The 12,195-nt window shown below is 51.9% G+C and overlaps 1 protein-coding gene across 3 annotated transcripts in view; it reads left to right on the forward strand.

Moving 5' to 3' along the window:
• Positions 1 to 12,195, forward strand: part of LMF1 (lipase maturation factor 1) — a 100,461-nt gene that overhangs the window by 15,193 nt on the left and 73,073 nt on the right. The gene's annotated exons all lie outside the window — the stretch shown is intronic.

A 12,195-nucleotide genomic window follows, 5' to 3' on the forward strand; every position in this document is an offset into this window, starting at 1 on the left:
GTTTGGGGTCCGTGTCTGTGTGGACGTGTCAGAGGCTGGTTTGGGGCAGGTGTCTGTGTGGACATGTAGGAAGCGGGGGGTGCGCTGGCTCCTGCGTGCCCAGCTTGGTGCCACTCTCGATGGGACAGCCGGGCTTTTCCTGGAGACTGAGGACGGCTCGTGTCTTTTGTGGGCGGGAGACAGGAGGCGGCCAGCTCAGGGGTGAGTGGTCGGAACCAGGACCCTGTCCCAGGATGGAAGCCTGCGATGGTGAGCTGGCACAGGCAGGGCTCAGCCTTGGGCGTTGGGGCCTGTGTTTTCCATCCTGGTCACCACGGCTGAGCTGAGGTTGGAGTGTCTGGGGCCGGCTGTGCTTCCGGGAGCCTGAATGCTCTGCCTCCAGCCCAGCTCCTGTGGCTCTGGTGTTCCCCAGTGGGAGGCTCGGGTCGCTGTGATCTGGGCTTGGCGGCACAGCCCAGGCCCTGCAGGCTCATGCAGGGAGGGCTGCAGCTGGCATCGGGGCACCTGTAGGGAGGGTCCCCACTGTGTGGCTGTGCTGGCCGCTGGGCACCGCTGCCAGGTCCAGTTGCTGGTGTTTCCTCAGATCTCAGCTACACTTGAGTGTGTCACCTCATTCAATAAGCAGGTCAAACAGTGTCACCAGGGCAGGGCAGGAGGCCTGGGGACGCCTTGGGCACCCACGACGTGGCTCCGCCTCGGGGCCCCTCCACAGCACTCAGGCCTGACTTTGCCGAGGGCCCATGAGCTGTCAGCACAGGCTGAAGTGGTGTGCTGGGGTCAGGCGCTCTCGCGGGAGTACGCAGGGCTGGGGCCACGTGCAGTGCATATGGCTGTTTGTGGTTTGCCCCTGAAGCCTCAGGCCCTGTGATGCACGTCCCCTACACATGACATTCGCCTGAGCCGTCTCTGCGAGGGTGGCCTGGTGGGGGCTGTACTTGTAGGGCGTCTGGACGGTGAAGCGGCTTTTTCCCCCTTCACCCCCGCGCTCTTGGTGAGGACGTCACTGTGCAGGCTTCACTGGAGGAGTGAGGTTCCACCCGCCTCTGGGGGGCTGCAGGAGTCGCGAGCCCGCCTGCACAGGAGGCTTCTCTCTGCTCCCCATTTATCGTTGGCCTGAGCGTGGCTTGTGGCAGCGTGGACTTGCACGTTTTTGTTTTGGTACTTTGGGGGTCTGTCTTCTTGGTCTAGAAATTTAAACATCTAGGGGTTTGGCAACATTTATGACAGAGCACCACAGGTTAATAACTGTTACATAAAATTCTAAGTGATTTTAGAGAGGGACTCTGACTCTGCTCAGAGCTGGCCTTCCCGTTACATAAAAGCCACTCGGCCTTGCAGGACGCCGGAGCCCTGAGCACAGCGTCTGCTGCAGTGTCTGAAGTCGCTTCAGCTTTTCCAAAACGTTGGCTCTCACTCTGTCGTCTGCACTTGGCTTTGGCAGTGGCCCTGCGGGCTGCTTTGCTGCTCTTCAGTACGGCAGCACCGCCATCCCTTCCCCACTGTCTTGGCCCCACAAGGAAGGAAAGATTCTCTCCAGGAACTTGGACCAAAGTCGGGACACCTCAGGGGTCCTCCTTCCTGTGGAGGGATCTGCCCTTGGAGCTTCCTTCCTGGGCAGGAGGGATGGCGGCTCCATTTCAAAGAGTGCTGAGAGCAGCGCCAGGGCTGGAGGGGACGCTGGGAGGCCGCCAGCGCCCAGGGACACCGCCTTCGGTGCTCCATTTCTCACTGATGATTAACACATGTTTGTACTCCAGGACTGCGAAGTAAGGACGTTCCACAAGTACCTGTAATACCTTTTCCACCACCTGCCCCTGTGTAGCCCCGACTGGGTGGGTGGCTCCCTCCCTAGCTGGGCTGCAGCCAGTGTCTCTGTGTTAGCACGTGGGAAGGGTTTTGACAAGGCGTAGACATATTTGATGGTAAAAGTGACGTCCTCTTCATTTCACAAGGTTCAGGGACCCCGTGGTGGGAGGGGTGGCGGTTGCCACACAAGGCCAGGCACTGAGAGAGCCCACCCTGGGCGTCTCCTCTGTCAGTTGGGTCATGGTCGTGTCCTGCTTCCAAATGGTGTGGGAAAAGCCAGACCCTGTTGCTGTGTGCTGGGTGTCTTTGTCTGCGGTATCTGACTCCTGCGTAGCGCTCGGTTCCTGCCTGTGAGCTGACCTCTGAAACAACAGAGTTACCTTGCTGGCTAGACGGGGATTAGTCTCCAGAGCCCGGCAGGTGGGTGAGCGTCTCTCATGTGGGAGCCTGTGTGTGTCTGCTGGCAGTCTCAGCACACGGCAGCCTCGACGTCCCAGGCTCAAGCAATGCTCCCCGTGCAGCTTCCCAAATAGCTGGGACTGCAGGTGCCCAGCACCACACCTGGCTAATATTTTTATTTTTTGTAGAGATGGATGTCTCACTATGTTGCCCAGGCTGATCTTGAACTCCTGGGCTCAAAGTTTAATACTCCTGACTCAGCCTCCCAAAGTGCTAGGATTACAGGCATGAGCCACCAGGCCCAGCCAAATATTTTCTGGGTTTTTTTTTTTTTTTTTTTTGAAACGGAGTCTCGCTCTTGTCGCCCAAGCTTGAGTGCAGTTGTATGAACTCAGGTCACTGCAGCCTCCATTTCCTGGATTGAAGCGATTCTCCCACCTCAGCCTCCCAAGTAGCTGGGATTATAGATAGGCACCTGCACCCCACCTGGCCAATTTTTGTACTTTTAGTAGAGACGGGGCTTCACCATGTTGGTCAGGCTGGTCTCGAACTCCTGACCTCCAGTGATCCACCTGGCTCGGCCTCCCGAAGTGCTGGGATTACAGGCGTGAGCCATGGTGCCCAACCCCCTATTTTTTTTTAGCCTAACAAGAGATATGTATTTCTTTGACTCCAAAGAGTACATCCCATCATCATCACGGCGCACTAAAGGGGCAGGGATGACACTTGAGAAGAGATGGGGCGTTCAGGACGCTGGGGCCGTAGACAGGGCGAGACTTGAGCAGGCAGCAAGGAGGCCAGCGGCGGACGTGGGGAACACAACTGCCATCTGGCCCTTGCCCACGCGGGGTGGCTGTGGTCCTGTGGACTGGGATAGTGGGGCACACTGGCAGGGGCAGTTTGAGGGAGAGGATGTCTCACATTGAAACAATACTTTAAAATAAGAGATTTGTCTTCATGGCTTCCATGCCTGTCCATGGTGGAGTGGCAGGTGTAGGACCAGCCTCCGCACTATGAAACCGTCAGCAAGTGAAATACCAGATGGCACAGGTGCCCAGGACTGCTGTCCCTGGAAAGGAGATACATAGACCGTGGCCTTGGTAGCCCCAGCCTTCTGCCTGAGCACCTTGTACACCGCAGCTGGGGCACCCGGCAGAACACAAGGTGTCTCCCAGCTCAGGAGGCAGGGATCAGAGTTGAGGGTAGCTTGCGTTTGTGTGGCAAGGCACCAGAGTAAAGGAGCTAACAGAGACATCACCACAGAAACCTACACGGGTTCCCCTAAGTTTTTGGGTTTGTTCTAAGCTACGAACATGGAGAGTGAGAGTCTTTGAGGGTTGGTGGAAAGCGGCAGGTAGGGAGTGGTGACCTTAGTGGTGAGTCTGAGGGTCCCACAGTGCTGGGAGACAAGCCTCCCCGTCAGCCGGTCCGGAGGCGACTTGCGTAAGACCCTAGGCACTCAGCCCATGCCCCCAGAAAGGCCACATCTTAGGAGGAGGGGTCCTCTCGCCCTAGAAAAGGTCTGTTCTAGACTGACCCTAATTGAGCTTTTGGAAAGACCAAGTTCGTCTTCCAGTGGCTCAGCTGCTTACCAGACAGACTCAATCACTCTCCAAAGGAAGCAGACAAAATTAACCTCTCAGTGATGTTATGATCTTTCCTAATAGCTAGCATCAGAAACTACTACACAGGGAAAGAAACAGGAAAATGGGATCCCTATACAGGAAACTAACAAGGTCACGAGAAACTGACTGTGATAGCCGAGATACCACAAGTGGAAAAGAGGGTTTGAGGCCGCCATTATGGATACACACAAGGGCTCAAGGGAAGTAGTCCTCTTTTTTTCTTTTTTTTTTGAGACAGAGTTTCACTCTGTCCCCCAGGCTGGAGTGCAGTGGTGAGATCTTGTTTCACTGCAACCTCCACCTGCTGGGTTCCAGCGATTTTCCTGCCTCAGCCTCCCAAGCAGCTGGGATTACAGGTGTGTGCCACCACACCCAGCTAATTTTTGTATTTTTAGTAGAAACGGGATTTCACAATTGTTGGCCATGCTGGTCTCAAACTCCTGACCTCAGGTGATCCACCTGCCTCGGCTTCCCAAAGTGCTGGGATTACAGGCATGAGCTACCACGTCCAGCCTAGTCGGTCTTAATGAACGAACACATGGGAAATTTAGCGGAGTCTCTGAATCTTTGAAGAAGAGCCAATTGGACATTTTAGAACTGAAAAGTACAGTATCTGTACTGAAAAATCTGTTGCATGGGCTTAATAACAGGTTGGAGATGGTAGATGAAAGCCTCAATGAATTTTAAGAGAAATCTTTAGAAATTATCCAAGTTAAAGAACAAACACAAAAAAAGATTGAAATGAGCAGAGCGTCAGTGACATGTGGGATAACACCAGGTGGTCTAACATACCATGATTGGAGCCCCACAGAGAGAGGACACAGAGAATGGGGCATAAAAAGTGTTTAAAGAAATAATAGTTGAACTATGTAAACATATAAATCCAAGAAGTTCAGCATACCCTAAGTAGTAGAAGTAAGAGGAAACCCTATCTGGGCGTATTGTGGTCAAACTACCGAACACCAAAGACAACCTCTCGATAGCACCCAGAAAAAAAAAGACGTTACACTCAGAGAATAAAGATTCAAATATGTCTGGTTTCTTGTAACCACTGGAGATCAGAGGACGGCGGACTGGCATCTTTACAGTTCCAAAGAAAAACGCTTGTCAACCCAGAGTTCTGTCCAGTGACAATATCCTTCAGAAACGAAAGCAAAATAAAGACATTTTCAGATAACTGAAAACTGAGAAAGCTTTGCCAGCAGGCACATCATAGGAAATGTTTTTTTTATTTATTTATTTTTTTTATTTTTATTTTTTTTGAGACGGAGTCTCGCTCTGTCGCCCAGGCTGGAGTGCAGTGGCGCGATCTCGGCTCACTACAAGCTCCGCCTCCCGGGTTCACGCCATTCTCCTGCCTCAGCCTCCCGAGTAGCTGGGACTACAGGCGCCCGCCACCTCGCCCAGCTAGTTTTTGGTATTTTTAGTAGAGACGGGGTTTCACCGTGTAGACCAGGATGGTCTCGATCTCCTGACCTCGTGATCCACCCGTCTCGGCCTCCCAAAGTGCTGGGATTACAGGCTTGAGCCACCACGCCCGGCCAGGAAATGTTAAAGGAATATCTTCAGGCTGAAGGAATTATTGCTAGGCAGAAACTCATCTATAGAAAGGAGTAAAATCCACTGGAAATGGTAAAGGTAGGTAAATATGAAAAGTTCTCTATTTCTGTTTTTCTTAATTTATTATAGACACAACTAAGGCAAAAACTGTAATATACACGACATTGGCACAAAGGAGGGAGGGGATCCTTCCTGAATCTGTAACGTCACTGGCTCTCTAAAGTCTACGTGAAGCGGAAAATATTAACCCCAGGTCTGTTGTGAGCAGGCGAGAATGCCTATTGTTAGCCCTCGGGCAATCACTCAAAGTAGTGTGAAGATATGGAGCTGAGGAGCCCGTGGAGTGACTGAAATGGAGTATTAGACATATTTGCTTACAGTAAGAAGGCAGGAACAGAGGAACGGACGAAAAGCCAGATGAGACTCTGAAAACAAAAAACTAACCAATCAGCCGTATCAATGGTTACATTAAATGTAAGTGACTAAATCTTCCATTTAAAAGACAGAGATTTAGAGTCAGGCCAGGCACGGTGGCTCACTCCTGTAATCCCAGCACTTTGGGAGGCCAAGGTGAGTGGATCACCTGAGGTCATCAGGAGTTCAAGACCAACTTGGCCAACATGGTGAAACCTCGTCTCTACTAAAAATACAAAAATTACCCGGGCATAGTGGCTTGTGCCTGTAATCCCAGCTACTCGGGAGGCTGAGGCAGGGAGAATCACTTGAACCCAGGAGACAGAGGTTGCAGTGAGCTCAGATTGTGCCACTGCACTCGAGCCTGGGAGATAGAGTGAGACTCTGTCTCAAAAAAAAAAAAAAAAAAATCAATTTGAAAAAATCAAGTATCAAGTATATGCAGGTTTTTTTTTTTTTTTTTGAGATGGAGTCTCACTGTGTCGCCCAGGCTGGAGTGCAGTGGTGCGATCTCAGCTCACTGCAAGCTCCGCCTCCCGGGTTCACGCCATTCTCCTGCCTCAGCCTCCCGAGTAGCTGGGACTACAGGCGCCCGCCACCGCACCCGGCTAATTTTTTGTATTTTTAGTAGAGACGGGGTTTCACCATGGTCTCGATCTCCTGACCTTGTGATCCGCCCGCCTCGGCCTCCCAAAGTGCTGGGATGACAGGCGTGAGCCACCGTGCCCAGCCTAAGTATATGCAGTTTTCAGGAGATATGCTTTAAATATAAAGGTACGAATTAGTTGAAAGAGGAAGGATAAAGTTAAAGAAGGATAGACTACATAAATACACTGGAAAGCTAGAGTGGTTGTATTAACTTCAGACAAAGTTAAGTTCAAGACACGGAGTGTTACCGGAGGTGTACGGAGACATTTTGTGGTAATAAAAGAGTTAATTGATCACAAAGACGTAAAGGAATCACATACTGGAGCTCACAATATATGAAGCAAAAATTGCAGAAGTCAAGGAAGAAATATACAAATTCACAGTTCTGTTTGGAGATTTTAACATCAGTCACTTTCAATAATTGAAATAACAACTAGGCCGGGTGCAGTGGCTCACGCCTGTCATCCCAGCACTTTGGGAGGCCGAGGTGGGCGGATCACAAGGTCAGGAGATCGAGACCACGGTGAAACCCCGTCTCTACTAAAAATACAAAAAATTAGCTGGGCGCGGTGGCGGGCGCCTGTAGTCCCAGCTACTAGGGAGGCTGAGGCAGGAGAATGGCGTAAACCCAGGAGGCGGAGCTTGCAGTGAGCCGAGATCGCGCCACCGCACTCCAGCCTGGTGGACAGAGCGAGACTCCGTCTCAAAAAAAAAAAAAAAAAAGAAATAACAACTAAACAACAAAAACAATGAGGACATAGAAGATCAGAACAATACTATCAGCCACTTTGACATTGTTGATGAACCCCTTTACCCTGAAATACTTCCGGGTGTGTTTCCTAAGAAGAGTGTTCTTTTCATTCCTGCAGGGATCAGCTGCAGTAAGTTTAATGTGGTTGACGTTCTGTGACTGCATCTCTCGCTCATTTTCCAGTTTGTCATCTGACCTAAGAATAATCTTCGTAGCATTTACTTTCCAGAGTAGGGTTAAGCGCTGGGTTTAGTTGTCCGGTCTCCTCTGGGACGTCCATCTTTTATGACACTGATATTTTAAAGTTATGCATCCCTTTCAATCAACGGTGTTCCTCTTTGGGGTGTGCCCGCTGTGTCCTGTGGTTGCCGTCCCGGGCAGGGTGCTGCCTGTGGGGAGGACCCTCCCACGCCCCCTGCCTTGTCCTCCATGATGCTGGTCGCCGGTGGGTGAGCCTGTGCTTCGATGCGGTCATCCGGGAATGCAGATATGTCCAAACCACTTCCCACGGCCCCGTGAAGACGCATGGCAGCATTCCACAGCCATGACAGTGACCACGTGGGGAGGCTTCAAATAAGAAACATCTACTCTCCCACAGTTCTTGAGGCCAGACATCCGAAATCAGCGTGTCGGCAGTGCCAGTTCCCTCCCAGTCTTTACGGGAGGGTCCTTCCTTGTCTCTTCCAGTCCCTGGGGGCTCCAGGCGTCCCCGGCTTGTGGGCACATCACTCCAGTCCCTGCCGCTTTGCCTTCTCCTCTTTGGTCTGTCTCGCGGTTCCTGGTACCTGTCTCTGATAAGGACGCCTGTGATCAGATAATCCAGGAGGCCCTCACCTCAAGATCCTTAAGTACCTCCACAGAGACGCCTTTTCCAAATAAGATGGGGTTCAGGAATTAAGATTTGGACATGTCTTTCTGGGGACCTCCTTTTAGCCCACTGCCTCGGGCTTCTCTGTAACAAAAATGGGCCCAGATGGCACATCCTGTTTTCTTCCCCGTCTATTCACTTAATTCTTAAACAATTTTCATTACCGAGTCCTTATGACAGTATTGGAAATAACAACTTTTTTTTTACTTCCCATCAAATCGCAAGCATCTTCCCATCTCGCCGATGCTGTCTGATAGCAGCTTTGGGCAGCGTGTACTGCTCCTGACAGAGGCAGAGGCCACATGGAGAGCGGTCTGGGTCGCCGCAGAGACAGCAGGGTCAAGGCCTGACGCTGGCAGCCTCAGCAGTGCACCGGTCAGGGCCTCAGATGCCACGCGCCCGTCTGGACTTCCGCTGCTCAGCGGAGTGTGTGGTGGCCACAGGGCGGTCTGTTACATGAGTTTGCTCATTGCGCCAAGCCCACTGGCCAGCACGTTGATGGTGGTTCCTGGTTTTCTACTGCTGGAAGTGGCGCCTCAGTGGCCAGCTTTGTGGCGTAGGGATATTTTGCAGGGTTGTGACTTACTGAGTGAGCTCCCAAGGTGGACGGCTGGGTCAGGGTGTGTGTGGTGCCTGGTGGACGGATGCTGCCAGCCTGCACCCAGGGCTGCATGCTCACGGCGGGGACAGCGTGCTGTTGTCCTGTTCCCTACTCAGAACATCCCATTTCCGAAAAACCAGAGCGTTTATAAGTGAAAATAATGTTATTTAAATACACATTTCTCTGCCAAGTGATTTTTCTTGGTTTTGCTCTTTTTTGTTTCTCTGGGGGTCTGTGTTTTGCCTTTGCCGTTCCCCTTTGGTGTGAATGTTCGTTGTTTATCTGTCTGTAAGAGGCTCTGCTGTCCGGGAACTGGGCCCTTTGCCTCCAGCAGAAGGTAAACGCGTGTGGAAGGTGTGACCCCTCGGCCGCATCCCATTCTGCATGCGACGGACTTTGCTTTCTGCACGGGGTTCCTCTGTGGAGTCCAGTCTGCCGCCTTTCCCCATTTTCACTGCTGCCTTTGGTGCTGCATCCAAACAGCCTCCAGCACTTTTTCCTTACACTTTTAAGGGCTATTTACATCCTGTTTTAGATTGCTCACCTGTAGTGAATGGAATATGTACTGTGAGGTCGGTTTTCGCACAGTAATGGGAGCACCGCCCATCTGTCCGTTCGTCTGTCTATCCGTCCGTCTGTCCATGGGAGCCGCGCACGCACTGGGTGCTCCCTGCGCTGCCTGGCTTCAAAGCCCGGGTCCTCCCAACAGCCCTGGGACCTGGACTTCCTCTTGGCAGCTCCAGTAAGTGGCAACAGGCAACAGATGTTTGCGAAGACACCTCTTGTTATTACCATTTTATTTTCTCTGTTGTGTGAACTTAAACATTGGGGTGGCAGCCGTCGTGTCTGCAGTGAGCCAGTTGCCTCACTGGCGCTGATGACCTGGTATGTGTGGTCCAGCCTCGTCCCCGCCATCCCCGCGAGCCGCCGTCCAGCCCCGTCCCCGCCAGCCGCCATCCAGCCCCGTCCCCGCCGTCTCCGCGAGCCGCCGTCCAGCCCCATTCCCGCTGTCCCCGCGAGCTGCCGTCCAGCCCCGTCCCCGCGAGCCGCCGTCCAGCCCCATCCCCGCGAGCCGCCGTCCAGCCCCATCCCCGCCGTCCCCACGAGCCACTGTCCCAACCGTCCCCGCCGCCCTCATGAGCCTCCATCCAGTGCCGTCCTTGCCATCCCTGCAAGCCACCGTTCAGTCTAGCACTTCCCTGTGCCAGGCAAGCCATGGCCCTGCACAACGGGACCCAGCATTCCGACGTTGCCAGTGCTAGCTGCCACCCCGTTCTGGTGACTGGGTGGGAGGCACAGTGGTCTGGTGGGTGCTGCACCCCCTCTCCTGTGGGGCGGGTAGACATGGAAGCCCCCCAGCTGTTCTCACCCAAAGGTGCTGTTCTTTTCCTGTGGTATTTTGTTGGTAACTTCTGTAAATAAATCCACACGTTTGGCCTTCACCACATGACAAAGACTTCAGTCTTGATGATGTGGTCAGCTGCAGACACAAGTCAGGAACCCGGGCGTGGTTCAGGAGATCATGGTTTGTGATTAAGTTCCTACTACACACTTTCTAGATAGGCCTCCAGCCAAGTTCTTTGTGCTAGGCCAGGAAGTGGAAGATTTCTTACAAATTTACAACTAGCCTACCCCAAAATGGGGAGCATAAAATTTAACAAATATTTACATGAGGCCTTTTTACAGATGATAAATAGCTGGAACCAAATGTGCTTTTTAATCAAAGGCTTCCTGTAGAAACAGGTGCCCTGTGAAGTGCAAGGGGGCAGGGCCTGTACTGGGGCCATGTGCAGCATCTGCAGGCCATCCGGGGTCTTGCTGCCTCCCTAGCACAGAGACCCCAACGGCCTGTCAGTCGGGTGTGGGGGCTCACGGGGGAGCAGGTTCCTGACCTCACAAGGCAGTCAGAGGGAGCGCGTTAACCCCGACCATCCAAAAGCAAAATCTCGTCCCACCATCTGAGGAAGGACTTGAGTTTCTTTAAAGAACAAAACAGCAGAACAAACCCCAAAAGAAGTCCATGGAGTCAGTATCTTCTAACGTAAGTCCCAACTGTTGAAAATATGATAAAAGCTATGAAAGTAATAAGACGTTTTAGTTTTTCATGTCATTACCTTAGCTAAAACCTGCTATTTAAAGAATCTTTTATCAGGCAGCCTTGAAATTCAAAATTCAAAGCAGGTGAAGTGACAGAAGAATGCGTTTTGAAACACCCTCAGCCGACGTGAAGGCAGCTGTATCTGGGCTCACCCCTTCTCCGCTCAACACTTGTATTTTGGTGGCACTGAGTCACTGAAACTCTTCCAGGCCTTGGTCCCTTCTGATAAAAGCGTGAGGCTGCATCTTTTTAGATCGGGTCTCTTGCCCTGTCGCCCAGGCTGGACTGCAATAGCAGCACGGTCTTGGCTCACTGCAGCCTGGAACTCCTGGGCTTAAGCCATCTTCCAGCCTCGGCCCCAAAGTTACTGGGACTACAGGCGTGCGTTACCACACCTGGCTAATAAAAGAGCAAAGCTTTTATTCTGTATGGATTTTAAAAATCAGCTCCTTTTCCTTTCTCTGTTCAACTAAGGTTATGTATTGGGAACATTTTGGGGGTAAATTTATTTCTAGCATTAGCCAGTATGTACAGCGGCTGCTTGGAAGGTTTTGGTCATGGAAACGGGGGCAAGGAGTGCATCCTGCAGCCCATGGGGTGCGCTCTGTCCCTCCCAGCCTCCTTCCTCAGTCCACGGGGTGCCCTCTCTCCCTTCCAGCCTCCTTCCTCAACCCATGGGGTGCCCCCCTTCCAGCCTCCTTCCTCAGCCTCCTTCCTCAGTCCACGGGGTGCCCTCTCTCCCTCCCAGCCTCCTTCCTCTGGAGTGAAAAGCAAATCCAGACTTAATCCTCTTTTACCTATAAATAGTGTGGATCTCTACCGGGTAAGGGATGATTTAAAAAGACATCAGAGCCGCTGAGGCAGCCACACACCTGATGTGGTTGAAGAATGAGCCTTCCAGCGCTCTGTCCCCATCCACCTCCCTCACAGCTCAGATGTCGTTTGTCATGGCCTTCGCTGTGTTTTTATTGTCATGTCAAGGGGGAAAATCACAGGCATATTCAAAGGTCGGATGGTGTAGGGAGCCCTGGGACGGGCAGTGGGCCCTGAGGGCCGTCCCACAGCCTGTAGCCTTTCATTCCTACAGATTGCATTAGGCAACGTTGCTGCTTCATGTCTTTAGCGAGATGTAATTCACATACCGTAAAACTGCATTTAAAGCAAGCTTGTCCACACACGGCTCAGGATGGCTTTGAATGCGGCCCAAAGCAAATTCATAAACTTTCTTAAAACATTATGAGTTGTTTTGTTTTTAGCTCATCAGCCATCAGTAGTGTTAGTATATTTTATGTGTGACCCAAGGCAATTTTTCTTCTTCCACTGTGGCCCACGGAAGCCAAAATATTAGACATCCCTGATATAAAGTGTACAAGTCAATGTACATATTCATGGACTCTGATGCCATCAGCACCAAGTTTAAAACAT

The sequence above is a fragment of the Piliocolobus tephrosceles genome, chromosome 17 (assembly GCF_002776525.5).
Source record: "Piliocolobus tephrosceles isolate RC106 chromosome 17, ASM277652v3, whole genome shotgun sequence".
In the NCBI taxonomy this organism is placed as follows: domain Eukaryota; kingdom Metazoa; phylum Chordata; class Mammalia; order Primates; family Cercopithecidae; genus Piliocolobus; species Piliocolobus tephrosceles.